This window comes from Neofelis nebulosa, chromosome 4, assembly GCF_028018385.1.
Source record: "Neofelis nebulosa isolate mNeoNeb1 chromosome 4, mNeoNeb1.pri, whole genome shotgun sequence".
Taxonomy (NCBI): Eukaryota; Metazoa; Chordata; class Mammalia; order Carnivora; family Felidae; genus Neofelis; species Neofelis nebulosa.
Genome location: NC_080785.1, coordinates 130,083,970 through 130,103,530, shown reverse-complemented (window position 1 = coordinate 130,103,530; position 19,561 = coordinate 130,083,970). Strand labels below are relative to the sequence as shown.

General features: G+C 46.5%; 2 long non-coding RNA genes across 3 annotated transcripts in view; one reads left to right on the top strand and one right to left on the bottom strand.

The window, feature by feature from the left end:
• Positions 1 to 19,561, bottom strand: part of LOC131509903 (uncharacterized) — a 169,829-nt gene that overhangs the window by 138,419 nt on the left and 11,849 nt on the right. Inside the window, exons 3-4 of the long non-coding RNA XR_009260769.1 lie at positions 15,766 to 15,969; positions 7,253 to 8,112 (exon numbers count right to left, since the gene is read on the bottom strand). This is a non-coding gene — a long non-coding RNA (uncharacterized LOC131509903). The remainder of the gene's footprint in view (positions 1 to 7,252; positions 8,113 to 15,765; positions 15,970 to 19,561) is intronic.
• The window catches only part of LOC131509902 (uncharacterized), a 60,457-nt gene continuing 43,153 nt past the window's right edge, over positions 2,258 to 19,561 (top strand). For both annotated transcript variants that reach the window (XR_009260767.1, XR_009260768.1), the window contains exon 1: positions 2,258 to 2,552. This is a non-coding gene — a long non-coding RNA (uncharacterized LOC131509902). The remainder of the gene's footprint in view (positions 2,553 to 19,561) is intronic.

The following is a 19,561-nucleotide window of genomic DNA, read 5'->3' as shown; positions in this document are numbered from 1 at the left end:
TAAGGGCAGGAGAGCCGGGCAACGATTAGGAACAATAAAGTCATTCCTATTTATCCCGTCACTTCGAGGAGACACTTGAAGAAACAGGTAGGGGGGAGTGGCCCGGGGTCAGGCACAGAGCTGACCTCCTCACACACACACACACACACACACACACACACACACACACACACACCCCGTGAGCACCATTAGTGCTCTTATCTCTGTTTTGTTGATGAGAAACAAAGGCTCGCGCCAAGGCCCCAGGGCAACTAAATGACAGAGTTCAGGTTCAAACCCCGGCTAATGTGACTTGAAAATCTAATATTTTAACCCTGCTTCCTTCAGAATGCCTTCTTTAATCACAACAGAAGAAACCAGGGCACGCTGTCATGCATGGAGAATTACAGGCTGCAGTTGGAAGGATATTTCTCCATTTTTTTTTTGACAACTAAAATTAACTTCTTTGTCGGGTCCCCAATCCTTGGGGCGGCAGAAACAAAATCACTCCCATTTAGGAATTTCTCTGACTCTCCCCCAGGCTGACCTCCCAGTTCTGGAGGCCCTCGGGAATGCCAAGGCACGTGAAGCTTCCGTGTCCCCTTCTGTGCTCCCCCTGGCACCCTGAGTCTTTCTCGGGTTCTTTCTGCCTAAACTCCCTGATGGGCCATCTCTACCTAACTGATTCCACACTAAGCTGGCCATGGGAACCCTGGGGGCTCCCCTCGACTATCCAGGGAATGGAGTCGCGTTAGTTATGTGACTCTGGGCAAGTTATTTAACTGCTTTGTGCCTCAGTATCCCTATCTGTAATATCAATGGTCTTAAAGGGATGTTAGAGAGTTAGAAAAGAAAATATTCGTAAAATGCTTAGGACAGTGGTTGGCACATGACAAATGCTTCACTAAAGTTAACTGTCATTGGGGGTGGGTGGGAAGAAAACAATGACTCTCACTGACCAAGTTTTTGTCTTATGCTTGGACTGTAGCTTTAAAATCCAAAATGCTGGCACTTTAACCCTTTTATTCCCTCGATTCTGTAGCATCCTTTCTTTCCCTGGACACCAAAAGCAAATTGTCTATGGGGTGCCTGGGTGGCTCAGTCGGTTAAGTATCTAATTTCAGCTCAGGTCACGGTCTTACCGTTGGTGAGTTTGAGCCCCACATCGGGCTCCACGCTTATAGTGCAGAGCCTGCTTGGGATTCTCTCTCTCTGTCTCTCTCTGCCCTCCCCTGCTGGCTCTTTCAAAAGTTAAATAAATAAACTTAAAAAAAAAAAAAAGCAAATTATCTGGCTCCACAAATTTGGGACTTTGGGGGTGGGGTGTGGTTTAATATCTCAAAATCACACCCTACCCAGTCATAGGTGGACAGTTCTGTTTGAGACCCTCTGAGTTGTCCTGCAGTGACCCTCCAATTCCCACTACCTTCCCGCCACAACACACACACACACCCATCACTATCTCCACTGCTGCTGTCTAGAGGGTAGAATTCTCTGGCGTATAATTCCCCTACAACTCACACAGTTTATCTTTGGAGTCATATCCATTCATTGGATCTTTATTATGGTCTTTGGGGAAAGAAAACCAGAATCTGCTCTCAGCTACCACCCTTTTCTCTTTTAACAAAAATTGTGTATACTCACAAATTGGTTCATAATTGTGACACTTGAGTTTTCCATTCTACAGACTTGTGTGTAGAGATTAGACTAGAGGTCTGCCATGCGTAGCTCTTAGCCACATGTTCAACATGTAAACATATTACCCCCAAAATCAAATCTGCTAAGATAAATCTTTTTTTGCATTATGGAAAACTTCAAACATATACAAAAGTCAAAGAGCCACCAATGTTCAGGCACTCATTACCCTCAACTCATGGCCAATCCCACTTCGTCCATCCCTAGCCATATATTTTGAAGCAAACCTCAGAGATGGTATCATTTCATCTGCAAATGTCGCTGCGCTTCTAAAGACTGAGAATGCTCTTTTACAACATGGTACCGGGATCACAACTCTGGTAAAAAGTAATGATGATTCCTTCATATCATCAAAAAGCCAATCAGTGTTCAATTTTTTTTTTAGTAGCATCCAGTCTGATACATCAGGGTTGGAATTTGCACCTTGCAAATTGTTTTAGGAAACAGCCGGAGGCTGTCCCGGTGAATGATTCCATCCCTCCGTTTTCTTCACAGACAGGAACGTCATAGCCAAACCCACAGTGGGTTTTGCCAAGAACTCCAAAAAAGACAATCACGTGTCAAATAACCATGGAGACGCGGTTACAAAAGGAACACTTATTCCTTGCTCCCTTGTTTAGCTGCTGAGCACTGATGCAGGAGGCAGGCGCTGCCTGGGGCTGCACACACCTGACGGTGTGCTCCTGGTCAGCTCCGCCTGAGCCCGCAAGGACTCGTCCAGCTGCTGTCAGTGTCAGTGCCGGGGATTAGCGTGCCCTCCTGGGGGAGTCCAGCTGACCACAGCGCTGGAAGAATCGGAATCTCCAGACTGTCCTTGTTAGTTTCTTCTAATGGTTCAGCAGCAGTTTGATATGAATCCAGCAGAGAACTTATCTGAGGTATTATTATTATTTATATTATGTTTTATCCGGTTCCAGTGCTGGTTATTTACATGACGAGCCTTGTGATATTAACCTAAGGGCAGTTCCAAGCCTAGTCCCTTGAAGTGACTGCATTCTTAGATTTGTGGCCTACAATGGCTTTCCTTTAGACACCTTACATAAATCAAGGTGCTGGTAAATCAAGAATGAAGTGATCCTGTTATTACTTTAAAAAAATACATGCACAAAAATAGTCTGCTAACAGTTGCTCCGGTGCTCTGCCTCTGTTCCTTAGCTTTCCTGCTTCTGGGTCTTTCTGCTTCGGCTCTCCCAGGGCTGCGGGAGGTAGGAAGGCCTGGAGTCGGAGAGTTAGCACCCCCAGTATCAACCAGTGAGGGGCCCATGTTGGTGGATAAAAGCCCCAGGTGGGATAACTCTGAGGGGTGTTCTACAGCGCTTCCCAGAGGTTCCAGACAGGCCTGAACCCCCGCTGTCCACAGAACTAGCCGATTCATTATCAGCAGCCCTCCCTGGACCATCTCATTTCCCCCATCCTCCATTAGTGCTTCCTACCATTACCTCCCACTGTAGGGTGACCAGTTCATCCTGGGAAATCCCCTCGTCCCAGATAAACCGGGACAGGTGAATACCTTATCTTCCAAATAAATAAATAAATAAATAAATAAATCACTTATACTCAAATTCTAGTTCCAGGGTTGGCTTCTGGAGTATCTGAACCTAAGACAATCCCTACAGGCAGAAGAGTCTGGAATGAGATGCACCTCTTTTTTCTTTTTTAATATAATTTATTGTCAAATTGGCTAACATATAGTGTGTACGGTGTGCTCTTGGTTTTGGGGGGTAGATTCCCGTGGTTGAGATGCACCTCTTACCTGGGTATTCATTATGAATAGAGCCCACTGGAGTTGGGCAGTGGGGCAGTGGGGCAGTGGTGGGCTCCGCAGGTATTTGGGTGTGGGAATCTATGAGAATTGTTTCTCACCAAATCTGTATTTGACGTTTTTACGAAGAACATCATTTGTCTACTTTTTCAAAAGTACATAATAAAAACTTGGGGTTTTATAAGCAATTGGCAAATATTTGTTTTATAACTTTTCACGAGTCATCTTCATTTAAGTTTTTTTAAAGAAAGGAAAGAAACCAGATATTAAAAAAAAAAAGTTTTTTATGATGACTCAGGGCAGTGGTTTTCAAATCTTTTAAGCCTACAAATCTTGTGAGGCAATGCTACATGGGTCCTCCAGTTACAACCAGTTACAAGTGGAGCTTCTGGCACTAACACAGGGTTCTGGGGCTGGAGCCCCGCCCTTGCAGTTGCCCCGCCACCCCGTCAGTCCCCCAACCCTCTTCCCTACCTCAGGTAACCACTAAGCACTTCCTAGGAAGCCTGAGGTTTTTGTTGGACCTCAGCATGCAAACCACTAACATAGGGGATTACTGAATGGCATGAAAAAATATCACTAACTTTTTACTTTAAAACATGTTAGAACATGAGAAGGGCAGGTCAAAAAAGAGCACACACATTCTGTCTTGAGTTTGTGGGGGAAAAAAATAACACCTGTATTCATATACATTGAGAAAAGGCTGGAAAGAAATACACCAAAGATGTTCATGGTGGTCATCTCTGGGGGACTGGATCCCCATGACCTTTTCACTTTCTATTCTGTGCCAGCGATCTATTACCTCCATTTTCCACAGTGGGTAGGAATTATTTTTCAGGCGAACGAAATCCCAACACATGATTTTAAAGAGGGGAGGAGAGGAGGAAATATATTCCAAAGTCACATGCAGACAACAGCAGCATCAGACTAGATTTTCATTATTCCTAGATACCGATCTGAAGAGCAGGGCCTTTTTCAGTTTGAGAGGGTTTAGCCACTGAAGACTGCATAACACAGATTATAGCCTGTCAATTCCATGCCCAGCAAGGTTTTTGAAGCTTCTGATAATGATATATGAACATTGCCCATAAAATAAGCAAAGCAGGGGATAACTCTCCTGCCCCCATTGCCATGCAGTGGTTCAGCCAGCAAAGTAGGCGGTGCCTTCTGTGACTGTGGGCATGGTCAGGTCAGCCACATGGCCAAGGAGCATTTGAAAGGAGACTTGAAGCTTTGCCAAACCTGAGGCTATAGTAGAGAATTAGTGTTTAAATCTGTATTTCCCCAACTAGCTGCCCATCAGAGTCACCTAGGGAGATTCTTACAATTGGATTCCTAGCCCCACCCTCGGATCACCTGATACCTCCTGAAGAGGACTTAGGACCTGCATTCTAAACAGATATGGCAAGGGCAATGGGGATACTTATGGGACAACTTCGTGAAGTTCATCATCACGGCTAGTTTGTAAGTTCTAGGAAACTTATATGCCTGTTTGCTGCTGTGACCTAGATACTGTGTGCACAACTCCTGGTGCTCTAAATATTCAGGGAGGCAACTATTTATGGAAAGTTCACTCTGTGCCTGACATTTTGCTAAGTAGTTTCAAGTCCATTCACCTTAATTATAACTCAAAGTACGCTTCTATCCATTTTGTCAAAGATGAAGCAGATTTAGAGGGGTTAAGAAACTTGCCCAGTATCACCTAGAAAGAAAGAAAGGCACCACTGGAATCCTGGTCTGTGGCCCAAATGCTAGCTCATCTCATTCAGCTAACACACTTCTAGAAAGTTCCATGGCTTTTCCTTCCTTTTCCTGGGAGAAAAATGGAACCAGAATTCTCCACTCACCTTCCTCATCTCCTATCCTCTACCTGCTCCTTCACTGGTTTACACACCCGCACGCATGCACACCCTCTTTTAAGTTTTACCTGCATCGAAAACAGCACCAGAATCCTACCCCCAGGACATTTTATACAGAAGTTTATTCTCACAATTTTCTCAGTTCTTGTAAAACATGCCTTTCCTAAGCTACAGGAAACCAGTTGTTCCTTGATTCCATTTTAATTCTCCAATTATTTGAAAGCAGTTGTTGTAAACCATCCTAAGCAATTTGCCTGTTCAAATTACAAGGCATTTGATGGTGGGTCCTTATCCTCCACTAGTCACAAGGCCTCAGAGGCTACAGGTTTCCTCCCCTGACCTCCTCACCAGATAGTGTGATGCAAACAGACCCATCTTAGACCAAATTCCACCAAAAAGGTGACAGTTGTTAGCAAGTAGGCACATATGCAGACCTCCGACCCATTCTGTAAGCCTGGGGACGTCTCAGTCCCCTGTCCTGTAAGACACGTCAACAGCCTCTTAGATGAGAAGTTCATTTGAGGCAGGTGTGACAGTACTGTCAGTGCAGTACTTAGCTAACCTACTCGGGCAGGTGATAAAAATCAACCTTTTCACGTCCAGATACTGGACCGGGTGGACATCCAAGCTCAGTGCCTTTCCAAGAGAACACGTCACTGGTCTCGGTAGATTCATTCACAAAGTTCAGGCAAAGCAGATGCACCACGAAACCTTTCTAGCCATCTACCTTTCCTGAACGCCCTTATTTTCATCAATGAAAAACCATTTTAGAAATCCATTATGCTAATGAACACACCCGTGGGTGCCGAGCTAAGACAGATCGTTGAAGCGCTTATAGTAACTTCCTCTGGGGTGTGGGACTGTGATCTTTCAAATGCTAGCTAAGTGGCCCTACAGTGTAAATGAAGGCTAATGCATGTGCGCACGCACACGCACTCATGCACACATAACATGTTATCTATGCCTTAGCTTTAGAATTGAATTACAGACAACATATATCAGCATAATAGCCACCATTTAATAAGAACTCCCTGTATGCCAAGTACTGTGCTGAATGTCTGACCAGGAAGAAAACTGATCTCGTTTCATTGCCACTGAGGAAACTGAGGCCCCAGGAAACCCAGCTAGAAAGGATGAGCTAGACTCATACTCTGGCGGACTTGACAGCTATAAATCTTAACCGCTCCAAGAGACTGGTTGCCCGTAAGTTCTTCGAGGCCTCCTGGGAATCCCTCAGTCATCATCACCAATAATTTTTCACTCTTGGCTCAAAACTTTCAACAATAAATAAAATCCCAATCCCTGGGAAATATTCTACTGCATGACTTCTGAGCATAGTTGGTTCTGAAGCGGGCTTGGGAACTCCTCTGGGGGTGATAACTGTATTCTACCCAGAAACATGCAGCGCAGCTGGCTCTCAGTTTCCAAGGCCAAGGGTGGCCACAATTTGAATCCCCGCTCCCTGCCACCTTCCCTGTTAAGCCTCAGCACGGAAGCCTCCTCTTCTGCACCCCTCGGCTTAGTGTCTGTGTTTGAGCACATCAGGTGCCGCAAGGCACTGGGGAGAAGGGCAGCCAGTCACAGCCCAAAGCACCCTCTCTCCCTCTCAATAACTATCATAAACTTCAGAGTTGCCAGGGCAGAGAGGAGAGGGAGTGCGCTGGGGCTGGTGAGGCACCATCAAAATCTCGATACTTTACAATAGGAGAGTCGAAAGAATTTGCTGATGGATCAACATAGAGTCTACAAGAAGAGACTTTTAAGACTTGGAGCCTGAGCGCAGAAGAAGCTAGTTGTCACTAACAAGATGGGGAAGACTGAAGAGCATATTCATGGAGAAACAGCAGGACCTGTGAGGTTTGAGAGGCCTATGAAGTATCCCAGGTGTATTAGTTTTCTATTGTATTGTAACAAGTTACCACAAATTTAGCAGTTAGAAATGACACCATCAACTCACCATTCCGTAGGTCACAGTCCGGGTAAACTCAGATGTTTTTGCTGCTCAGGGTATCAGAAATTTGAAGTCAAGGTGCTCACTGGACCCAGTTCTTGTCTGAGGCTCTAAGGAAGAAGCCATGTGCAAGTTCATGTTCATCGATGAGAGACTTCAACTCCTTGCTATTGTGGGTCTGAAGCCCCTGGTTCTTTGCTGGACGTGAGTTGATGGCTACTCAGCTTCTAGAAGCTGCCTGCATGTCTTGCCATGGGGCTTCCTCCATCTTCGAGCCAGAAAGGGTGGGTCAAACCCTCCAGCTTTGAACCTCTCACATGCTCTTCTGTCACCAGCCAGACAAAAACTCTGCCTTTAAAGGGATCTTGTGATTGGACCAGACCACCAGGAACATCGCCTTTCTTTAAGGTCAGCTGCATCGTATAATACAATCTAACCAGGGCAGTGCCGTCCATTACATTCTCAGTCCCGATGGAGAGTGCACACCAGGGCAGGAGTGGGGGCAGAAAATCATGGGGGCTTTCTTAGAATCCTGCCTGCCACCCAAATGGAAATGCAGAGGAAGACCGTCTCCTGCAGAAACTTCCAGGGCTGAGGAACAGAGGGGAAGGGGGAGGGGACAAGCCCATCTGGATGTCTTTAACCTCTGGAACTTGAAGCACTCAGGAAAGAAGGCCTGGCCCTTTGAAGCGCCCCACAGAGCCGTGTGTGTGTGCCCCACCATGGGCCTGCCCTGCCAATCCTCCTGCAAGGGCCCCGAGGCATCTTGGCTGCAGTATCCCCGTGTCTGGCAGGTGAGTCAACAGTTGGCTGCTCTCCTGGGCTTTCTTGGAAAGGGCTATGTTCCAGGTTGGCAGCTGTGCTGGCTGGGAAGGAGGAAAAGAGAAAAGCCAAGTTCTGGGGGCGTTGCTGCCAGGCAGGACACCTGGACCTTTTCCCCCTCGGCCCCTGAGAATGATGGCAAGAAATTTCACTATCACTCCAGGGAAGCCGGAGCCATAATAAAGCAGGGTGGTAAAGCTCTCAGGCAGTGGAATCCAATCAGTGACCTCGTCTCACAATTGCACCATCCGTAAAATGGGGATAGTTGCTAGTAGCTTCCACAAAGGGGCTTGTGACAATTAAACAGCATGGTATCTGTAAATCATTGACCACAGTGGTTGGCATATAGGAAGTACTGACAAAAGCCCACACAAAAAATACTATTAACAAAGGGGAAAGGAATGGCAGATGGAGGCTGTCCAACGAGAAGGGATTAAAAGGAGGAAGGGATCAGATAAAGAGGTCAAGGGGACAGCTAACCCCTTTGATAAGAAAGTTTCATAATATTGGAATGCAAGTTAGTTGTTTCTATAAAGACTTATGAATATACAAAGGACAGCTGGTACACCCCAAGGCATGATGGATTTTGATTGAGCCACACAGTAAATCTGGATATGATGTTTCCAAGGCTCCTAAGTAGCCAGATAGGGCTCCTACTTCCTGTAGAAATTCAGGAGGGAAGAGAGGGACAAGCAAGGGGCAGACTACTATGTTGGTATGTTGCACGCCACATTTGATTGCAAGTAACAGACGTCCACGCGAGCTTAGGGGGGTGGGGTGACATATATGAGGCATCAACTGTGGCTTTACCCTACACTTCTGTATGCACTAGATTTCCTTGCTGCATCCTGAGGACTTCATTTCCTACCTCCAGCCCAATCCAACTCAGCCAGAATTGAGTGGGTTATTCCATAAGGAACCAAGCAAAGGCCTTTACTCAGGGCAGCACAGTGGGAAAATGAAGATCACAGCCTCCGCCAGCTTTGCTCCAAAACACTGAGAGTTCCTTGAGTTGACATCGAGGCATTTCTCTTATCTGACAAAGACCACCAAACCCTATCAATCATCCAGTTTGCAGGGATGTGTCCCAGGGACAACACCTTTCCCCATCCAACAGCCAGGACTAAAGCTTCCCAAGACAGAGGGGCCCACAGAGACCTCTAGGTCCACTGAGAGCAGACAGCGGCATAAAAATAAGGCCTCACCCCTGACCAAAGTGGATAAGCTGGAACTAGTTCCCCCCTGAGTGACAACTTTGAACATGCTCATTCTGAGGCATGACACACACCCTGTGGACAGACACCCAACAAGAGGAAATCAAGGAAGCCAGTCCCTGCCACTGCCTGGTTGTCAGCTCATTCCCCTTGTCCCTTTACAGACTGGCATGTTCTCTCTCTCTGCCAGCTTAAGAAAGTGCATGTGGCATTGGAGTCCCTGCCTCAACCTTGGTCTACATGATCTCTTGGTTCAAGCGCTGAGAACTATCTAACTAGAGTTGTATGTCTCTTAGTTCACATGTTTGAAAGGCAGAAGCTGGTTTGAGCCTATGGATTGATATCGGTTCGGTTTGCCTTGGATCCAGTTAGTGGTGAGGGGTAGAGTATGGGGGTCACATGGTATAGGCATGGCTGACTCTGTCTTCCAGTGGGGTTGTGGGTGACTAGATACTCAGAAGGGAGACAGGGTGTGGCAAGTACCCCAAATGTAGCCACCACAAATAGCCCCAACCTAATTTAGATTTCATCAATTCTGATACATCATTACAGAGTTCTTGAAATCTAATCCATTCCAGAACATTTCCAGATGGGCCAGAAGGGAATGCATCTTTGTATCCTCTCTTTCTTCCAGAATCAAATTTTTGGTGTTATTTCGAAACTAGATATCCAGAAATCCCATCCTGCAAAACACAATCTCTTGTGGTTAATTGAATGATTATCTCCCATTTTTTTCTTTTCAACAAGTCTCAGTTTTCATAGGTGGGCTTGTTGAATGTGGGGTACACCCACATGGATATTTCTGTGGCAAGAGGGCATCGTGGAAGAAGCCACTTAATTACAGCAGAGTTAATGGCCTTGTCCGGGTTAGTAGTAAAGCCAAGTGCCACTTGCTGAGCCTTTAACTCTTCATTAACTCAAATCCCAGTTGTAACTTTCTGCTAGGGCCCGGAGTTCTGACTTTGCTTAATCCACTCGATAGAAGTAGAGCAACGGGAGAGGCTGTAAATACTCTGTCAGGGCATGAAGAATAACAACAATAAGGCATTCATATTAGGAGAGGAGATTCATTCATCACGGTTTGTTTACCCTCTCAACAACCCAGTAGATTTGCTGTGGCTGTCTCTGGGGAAGCAGCTGGTGTAAGGAAATCAGATTGCAGAGCAAAGAATGTGAGCTCTGCAGTCACATGCGCCTCATTTCACATCCTGGCCAAGGCCCTTCACTTCTGGGATGGGGCAAACCTGGATGGCAACTCTGATTGGTCAGTTCCCATACCCTGACCCTAGTGAGAGAGCTTGAATGGCAACCTGCTTCTTTTGTCCTCAGTTTTGCTTCTACAAAATGGGGGAATGATAATATTGACTTCATAGGGTGATTGTGAAGCTTACATAGGATCACATATGTGAAAGCCCCTTGTATCTACTAGGTACTTATTATGTTTGCTTCTTTCGCATTATAACAGACTTCTTCCAGGTTTGAGCTAATCCTCTATTAAGGTTTCATGACTGACCAAGACAGAACAAAGAGAGCTAATGGGGATGGGGCCCCTGGGTGGCTCAGTCAGTTGAACATCCGACTTCAGCTCAGGTCATGATTTCAGTTTGTGAGTTGGAGCCCCGCATTGGGCACTGTGCTGACAGAGCCTGGAGCCTCCTTCAGATTCTGTGTCTCCCTCTCTCTCTCTGCCCCTCCCCCCCCTCTCAAAAACGAATAAACGTTAAAAAAAAGAGAAAGAGAGAGAAGGGGGGAAAGCCAGACTTAAATCATTCTTGTGAGAAAAAAAAAGTCTCTCTCAGGTAGATCCTACCTCAGGCTTGAATTTCATCCCCCATCTAGACCCTTCTATTGATGTGGCAGAAGTTACTCACTGTCCCCTAACATTACACTCCCCTAATTCTGTAATAATACATTTCCCACAGACACACGAAGTTTAAGTTGAACATACAGCCAATGAGAGAGAGAGAGAGAGAGAGAGAGAGAGAGAGAGAGAGAGAGACTACATTTCTGAGTATCCCTTGCAGATGGCCATATGACAAAGTTTTCACCAATGGGATGTGAGAGGAAGTGAAGTTTGCAATTACTGAGCCTAACTGAGCTTCTCTTTTCCTTTCCTTACTAGCTAGAATGTGAATAAGGAGCTGGTCAACTGACCTTGGCCACATAGATGAAGACAACCCTCTGAGCAACAAGATAGAAGGAACCTGGGTCTCTGGACAGCCCCATGCAACAGAGCTGTCTGGGACCATCTACCTACGTCCAGTCTGTTGCATGAGAAAGAAACATACTTCTGTTTGGTTACAAACACTCTCTTGGGGGAGTGGTCTCTTATTACATCAATTCACTCCACTCCCTAATTCACAATCTACTCCCTAACTAAAAATCCACCTTACCTGATTGGAATTCATCTTTGAGCTTGCCTTGAGCAAGAATGGTCTGGAGCCAAGATCTCACCTACACTTTAGGGTAGATCAGACTTCATAATCTGGCTACTTGTAAACCAGATCCATCCCACAGACATGCTTTGGTTGATTCTTACGATGTATTTTAAAATTTTAGATCTGTCGTTGCAGCATCTGGGTGGCTCAGTTGGTTAAGCATCGAACTCTTGATTTCGGCTCAGGTCATGATCTCGTGGTTTGTGAGACTGAGCCCCATGTCTGCCTGCTTGGGATTCTCTAATTCTGTCCCTTCCCTGCTCACGGTCCCTCTCTCTCTCTCAAAATAAATAAACACTTTTAATAATTAAAAATTTTAGATTTATTGTCAGCATTTATTAAATTGAGAACTTTCACCAAAAACCCTAAATGTTCAGCTTTTCTTGAGAAATCAGAAGGTCTGGCAACCCTGGGCCACATTCTTGCTTAGAAAAATTCAGGCGCTAGCTTGTTTCAGTTCATCATGGTCAATGCCTGTCAGAATCTTGACGGTTTGGGGCCCGATACCTGACTTCTAACACCCAAAACCTATGTCCCTTTGCCTAAGTGCTTTCTCTGGCCTCCTGGAGCCCACCTAGCCAGAGGGGCTAGAGACTGAAGGTACTACCACCCCCAAAAGACTCCAATCAACCACTGATGGGAATTGATGTATAAATATCCCAGCTCCCCATTCCTCAGATGGGATAGCTGGAGGGCACCTTTCCATTGGCTGCTAGAGTTTGAGTCCCAGCGTTCCAGAGTGGTAAGACACTCCATAATGCACCTTTTATTGACTGGCTGCCTTCCCTTCCCTATCCCAGTTCCCAGGTCTCTCCCAACACTTCCCAGAATCACCTTCCAAATAAACAGCTTGCACTCAAATCCTACTCTCAGAATCTGCTTTCTGGGGCAGCCTGAGTCACCACTGCCCTTAGTTTCCATGTGATAGTTAGCATTTAGCACCATGCTGCTCTGTGATTTTTCTCCTGGTGAAGAAATATTTATCTGTGTTTGATCTTTATTAAAAGTGAAAAGAAAAGGGAAAGATGGTTCCAGAAGCCAATGTTTTTCAGAAAAGAATAGGTGAGAGTCTATCTCTGTGGAAGTAAAGAATATTCCTGCATGTTTAACATGCAAATACTGGCCTGCTTCCTTCACTGACGTTATCTGCCTGACCCTCAGACGGTCATGTTTGTGATCCCTGCTTTACAGCCCTGAAAACTCTTGTTAAAATTCAGGAGTCATTAACCCCTGACTTTGAATGGGGCTCTGAGATTAGCTAAGTGGCCGCGTGGGAGTATATTGAGGGAAGAGGGAGGGAGATATCTAAGTTTCAAGGACTGAAGTTTAGAGGAAGGGCCAAAGGAAACCCTGGCACTTCAGCCAGGCAAGGTGGGCTCAATGTGGCATCAGGGTAGGGAGCCTGAAGAGAGCCGAAGTCTTTCCTGAGCCTGAAAAATCCCTTCCCCCACAGCATCCAAGAGGCTGTATCCACACCCTCCACCAGAGTTTGGCTCTCTTTATTACAAAACAACTTTTTTTTTTTTTTTGAGAGAAAGAGTGCAAGTGGGGGAGGGGAGTAGAGGGAGAATTCCAAGCAGGCTCCATGCTCAGCATGGAGCCCGATGCAAGGCTTGATCTCACAACCCTGGGATCATGACCTGAACCGAAATCAAGAGTTGGATGTTCACCCAACTGGCCACCCAGGTACCCCTCCAACACAACTTCTGGGTGTGTCTCCTGATTTTGCACGAGTTCCAGATGGGTGGTAGCTATACCTATTCTACTCATTTTTCCCAGCACCTGACAGAGGGCTCGCCATACTATGGGCACCTAATAAAGGTTTGTCTTAAATTTCTGTGAACCAGCTTGACCTTAGATTGAGTGGTCAGAAGTGCTATGTAAGCCAGGGGGCACTATGATTCAATGTGCATTTCTCTGTTAGAGAGCTGAAAAGGTTTTTTGGCTGCTCTGTAGTGATAAAGACTGAACTAGCTAGGCCCACACTATTTAAACCCAGGAACATGGGCTTTTTGGAAAACTAGATATCTCTTACCTAGTTTGCAATCAACAGGATTAAGAACGTGGAGAGTCAGACTGTCCAGGTTCAAATCCCAGTTCCCCTACTTACTTATTAACTGTGTGACTGTGGGCAAGTCACTCAATTTCTCTGTGCCTCCATAAAAAATGGAAATTAAATGAGCTAATGCATGTAGAGTGCTTTGGACTGTGCCTGCACAGAGGAAGCACTTAAAATATGTTAGCTATAATTGGCTCTGATTGGAGACAACAGGATCCTGACTAAAAAGAAAGCCAGAGTAGAAAATTATCTAGAGGAATATGCTAGTTCTAGCAAAGCCCTAAAGCTAGACATTAGGCACAAAGAATCCACATGTTCCAGAGCAGGGCTTCTGACCTTTCCTGTGTTGGCATCTATTCAAGTGATGCTCCCTTTTCAGAATAATGGTTTGTATTTATTTATTTATTTATTTATTTATTTATTTATTTATTCATTCATTCATTCATTCACTCTAATGCTTATTCATTTTTGAGAGAGAGACAGAGCGTGAGATGCGGAGGGGCAGAGAGAGAGGGAGACATAGAATCTGAAGCAGGCTCTAGACTCCCAGATGTCAACGCAGAGCCTGACACAGGGCTCAAACCCACGATCCGTGAGATCATGACCTGAGCCGAAGTCAGACGCTTAACCAACTGAGCCACCCAGGCACCCCAGAATAATCGTTTGTAAATGCACAAAATAAAATACATAGGATTACAGAGAAAGTCAGTTATATGGCTATCAAAATACTAAACAAATTTATGATATAGTATTAGCTGTACTCTGTTACTAACACATTAGAAAATAAGATCCAGCAGTGGGTCTAATTACTACTGTAATTTTTAAATAGAGATGAGCACAAAATGTCATTTTCACATATCAATGTGTTTCAATGTAATGACAAAGTCATAGGCACTACTAATATAATTGTGAACAGAAAGAAATGCCAACCTTCATTTCCAGATTAGCAAATGTAAAAAATAAAGCTTTTCCCAATACAAGAGGAACCGCTTTCCTAAGGAGAGCCAGAAAGAGCCCAGAAGTGCATCCAGGCATATCAAAAAATGCCAAAATTGGCTAATATTCCTTCCTTCCTTCCATCCTCCCTCCCTTCCTTCCTTCCATCCTCCCTCCCTTCCATCCATCCATCCTTCTTTCCTTCCTTCCTTTCTTCCTTCCTTCCTTCCATCCTTCCTTCTTTCCATCCTTCCTTCCTTCCTCCCTTCCTTCCTTCCTTCCTCCCTTCCTTCCTTCCTTCCATCCTCCCTTCCTCCCTTCCTTCCTTCCTTCCATCCTCCCTTCCTCCCTTCCTTCCTTCCTTCCTTCCATCCTCCCTTCCTCCCTCCCTTCCTTCCTTCCATCCTCCCTCCTTTCCTCCCTCCCTTCCTTCCTTCCATCCTCCCTTCCTCCCTCCCTTCCTTCCTTCCATCCTCCCTTCCTCCGTCCCTTCCTTCCTTCCTTCTCTCCACCTTGTACAAACAGACATGGGGAATCCAAGAAGGACTGTGACTTCTGGAGGAGGGGAGTGTGTCTCCTTCATCAAGCCAAGGGAAGAACGCTCCAACAGAGTAGCTTATAGAGATTGAGGGTGCTCTCAAGGGGAGCCAGGGGCCTCATTTCCTGGTTGGAGACCCATGAACAACAGCCATTTCAGACCTATTCAAGAAGGGCCGGGAGATAACTGGAGAGAGTGAGGTGGAGAAAGGGTGCAGTCAACCCTCTTACCACTAAGGGTGACGAGGCAGGGAACCTCCTTTGGTGAAGAGGACCCCACAGACTTGAGTCTCAACCAGGAAGGTGGCCCCCAGGCAAGAAGACCCCAGAAGCTAGTGGCTGGGGGCAGAGGGGGGTGTTCCTGATGAAGGGGAAGGAGGAGAAGGTCAAGCAAAGGTGGTTCTCCAATGTTGGGGCCCTGCACATTGAGGAGAAGCCCCTCACATCCCTCTCTGCCCACACACCCCCAAATGCACTTCAAAAAAGTCACAAATGGAGTCATTTGGAGCTCACCATGCGTACAGACGAACCAGTATTCGCTGAGAGAGGACTTGCGCAGTTCTGGTTGAGTAAAAACAAACGTGTTCCTTTTCTCCAGTCCCTTTCTGTCCCAGCACACAGGGCTGCCGCATACTCCATGGAACACCCTCATGTCATCTTCTGTGTGCAGGCCATCCCAGGGCTGTGCCACAGTGTCAGTGATGTTCCCGGGGTTGCCTGAGGAGAGAGGAGGGGAGAAAGAAGGGGGAGGAGGAGAAGGGATCCTTCAGACAGACCAAGCTCTCTCTTCACTTCAAACCCCTCGGGCCGAGTCAAACCTGTGCAGGGCAGAGGGAGGAAATGAAACTAGAGATAAAACTGGACCTTTCTATATCCAAATAGAGCAGCAACCTATGGGATCCACTCAGGATGTCATCAGGGGACGTGGGGAGGAGACAGATGCAATTCACGTTTGTGCCTCATCATCTTCAGACGTGTCAATACATGGAGTAGTGTGCCTTTCATTAATTTTGCAATTCAGACACCACCCAAATGCAGTCATGGGCCCTGGGAGTCACAGGGAGATGCATTCCTTTCTTATCTGAAGACATCAACACCCTCCTCTCAGTAGACTGATCCCCAGAGACGGAAACACACTGTAGAACTGCCTGGCTGAATGTCCCTTTCTTACTGGGGACTCAACAGTCCCTCCCATAGGGGCCCCAACTGGCTTGGGCCTTCCCTGAAGGCAGCAAAACACCTTCATAATCAGAGGCTTAAAAAGAAGACAAAAAGGAGCACCTGGGTGGCTCAGTCGGTTAAGCGTCTGACTTCTTCTCAGGTCATGATCTCATGGTTTGTGGGTTCAAGCCCCCTGTTGGGCTCTTTGCTGACAGCTCAGAGTCTGGAGCCTGCTTTGGATTCTATGTCTCCTTCTCTCTCTGCCCCTACCCTGCTCATGCTCTCTCTCTCTCTCAAAAATACATAAACATTTAAAAAAAAAAAGTAAAAAAAAAAAAAGGGAAAATGAAGGAGTCCACTCCTTCAAGGAGACAATTCCAGCTCTGAGGAGTCTCGAATGTGTAACTGTCTGTAGAAAACTTCTGTGGCACATGAGCTCTGATGGAACGTTCAATGGCTGTTTCTAAGGTCTAGCACTAACCACACTTTTCTCCAAAGCCAGGAGAGGCTGCTTAGGTGCCTAGGCACCAACAGAAGTTCAAGGAAGTTAATTTTCCCAGTGACAACCCTCCAGTGGGGGCGGGGAGTGGCAGTCAGTCTCCTCTCCCTCCAGTGGGACAATGCAAAGTACATTCCATGTCTACGGTTCCCTGCACATTACCCAGTGGGTAACCAGAAAATAAGGCATGTTCTCAGCTCTTCTCCCTTCTCTCTCTCATTGCCCCCTCATTCCTGCTTCCTGGATCACTTCCCAAACAAACTGCTGTACCCATGCCCTTAGCTCACGGCCAGCTTTTGGAGGAACCCAAAAAGCGTAAGACAGTAATTCTCCCTATAGCTGAAAAAAAATCAGGCTTCCTTAAAGGGTCCCCCACACACCTGCATGGCTTCAGGGCTGAGGAAATGCAAGTCACCGGAAAAAAGCCAAGGAGTGGGGGTGGAGAAGAAGCATGGCAGGTGAGGAAAATCATTTAGAAATTATAAAATTAAGTAGCTTTAAAAAGAGAAACCTGGTTGGGAAATTACTGGAAGAGCACAAATTGAAAAATGTGCTCAAGACAGTTGAGAATCTGTCAACTGACAAGAGACGGCTTTGTGAAGAAAACGAACCAGAGCAGGGTGTCAGGCAGACAGATTGGCCCAATTAAGGGCAGAGAGGCTGGGGAGAAGGAGTGAGTTATCGCGTGGCCTCTGGGGGGTCTAGAAAAGCTATTCCCAGCAGGATAGATGGGCCCAGACAGGAGGCTGGTGAGAGCCTCTGGGGTGTCTGCGTGCTCCTTCCCCACTGTCAGGAGACCATGAATGAACAGGGACAAGATGCTGTGTCTCCATGTCCTTTGAGACTGGACCACTGATCGCGTAAGATTCTCTGGAATAAAAGGGGACGGGGTGGGTACTCTATGGGAAGCCCCTCTTGGAGATCCGTTCATTCAACAAGTATTCATTGAGTCTGTTGATGTGTGGTGCTGCAGCCTGTTACGGATGGCGTTCCTGCCCCACGAACTTTGAAGTCCTTCAGGAGAAGGAAGCATCAAATTCTTGGGCTAATATTCATTACACGGGGAGGGATGGTCTAGATGCTTTGTCTCCTCATTTAACGTTCACAGAAACCTAGGAGGTAGGAACCACATAATCATTATTTCAGAGATGAGGAAACATAAACACAGAAAGGTTAGGAAAATGGGCCAAGGTGACAACACTGGTAAGGAGTAGAGCCAGAACCCAGAACCAGACAGTCCAGCTCTCAAGTCTGCACTCTGACCCACTACAGTTTAGTCTCTCCTATATTAAAGGATCTGACAAGTTCCGCAGGAGGATCAGCTACATAATGTGATAATGCAGAGCCCTAGTTGGTGGTGGGGAAGCTAATCTCCTCTTCCCATGGCATCCCAACACAGAGTAGTTGGGTGATCCCCAAGGAATTACAACCTCCTTGGTACCTGGGTCAGAAGTAGGCCCCCACCAGGTTTCCTGCTAAATGTGCCATGGTGCTTCCAGCCCAGCACTCGGATAGCTGCCTCCTTTCCCTGCCCTGTGACATCACGAGATGGGCACTGACCCTAGCCCTCCCTTCACACGTGCCCAGGCCTCTGTGGGGGGCAGAGGGTGGCAGCAGAATTGGGTCTCCCTCCCTTGCCCCCTGACAATGCCAACCAGTCACGGTCCTGAGCTCCATGATCTGGGTACCCTGATGACATGGTTACTGGGCAGGGCAGAGAACGGGGAGCCAGAGGAGGGAAGACGGCAGCTACGAGCTCACCGTTTAGGAGACAGTAAGAGGCACACTCTTGAAAGTTGAGATGCCAATCCTCCGGCACATGCTCTATTGTCCCCTCAAACTTCACTTACAAAACACAACTTCAAAGATAAAATTATGAAGAATTTCAAGACCGCAGCTGCAGGGCATGAAACCCCAAATGTAAGAAGCCTGTGTGGCTGCTCTGGCAGCACAGCCATGCTCTGGCCCTGCGTGGAGTCATGGGAAATGGAAAACAGTTGGACTGTTCCAATACAGTCCTCCACACTCACTTCGGCACAGAATCCCCTTTGAGGTTATCAGCCCTTAGTGCTAGTGTTCATGGACCTCCCTCTTAAAATGCTACATCACTTCACTCAAACCTTGTAATAGCCACGTGGGTCAGGGGAAATCAGGGTGTCACCATTCTTCCGAGAGGGAGAAACTGAGGCACAGAGAGGCAAGTGTTTCTCTTGAAATATGATAGGTATTGGTAGGTATGGTAGGTGTTACAGTAGGTAAGAGGCAGGGTCAGCTCTCAAAACCAAACATCCAGCCTCCAGGTCCTGTGCTCTCTCCCTGCAATGCACCAGCCTTCCCAACCCTCCAAGATGCTTTTCACATCCCCTGTTTGTAGCTCAGGAGAAGGCCATAATGCTGGCAGGTTGCCATCCTGAAGCTAGTATTTATTAGGAAATCTCCAGGCATGCCAGGAAATTACAGACCAGCAAATTAGTTTAGTCATTTCACTAGTTGAAGGAGCTCTTCGCAAGCTCTGTAAAAAGCTTTTTCAAGAACAAGTTGTTAGAAGGGGTGTTTTGGTGCCTTAAAGACACCATGCTATCTTGGGCATCCAAAGACCTCCTTGAGGAAGAGAATTCCCATCAGACTAAGAAGAAACTTTAATGACCT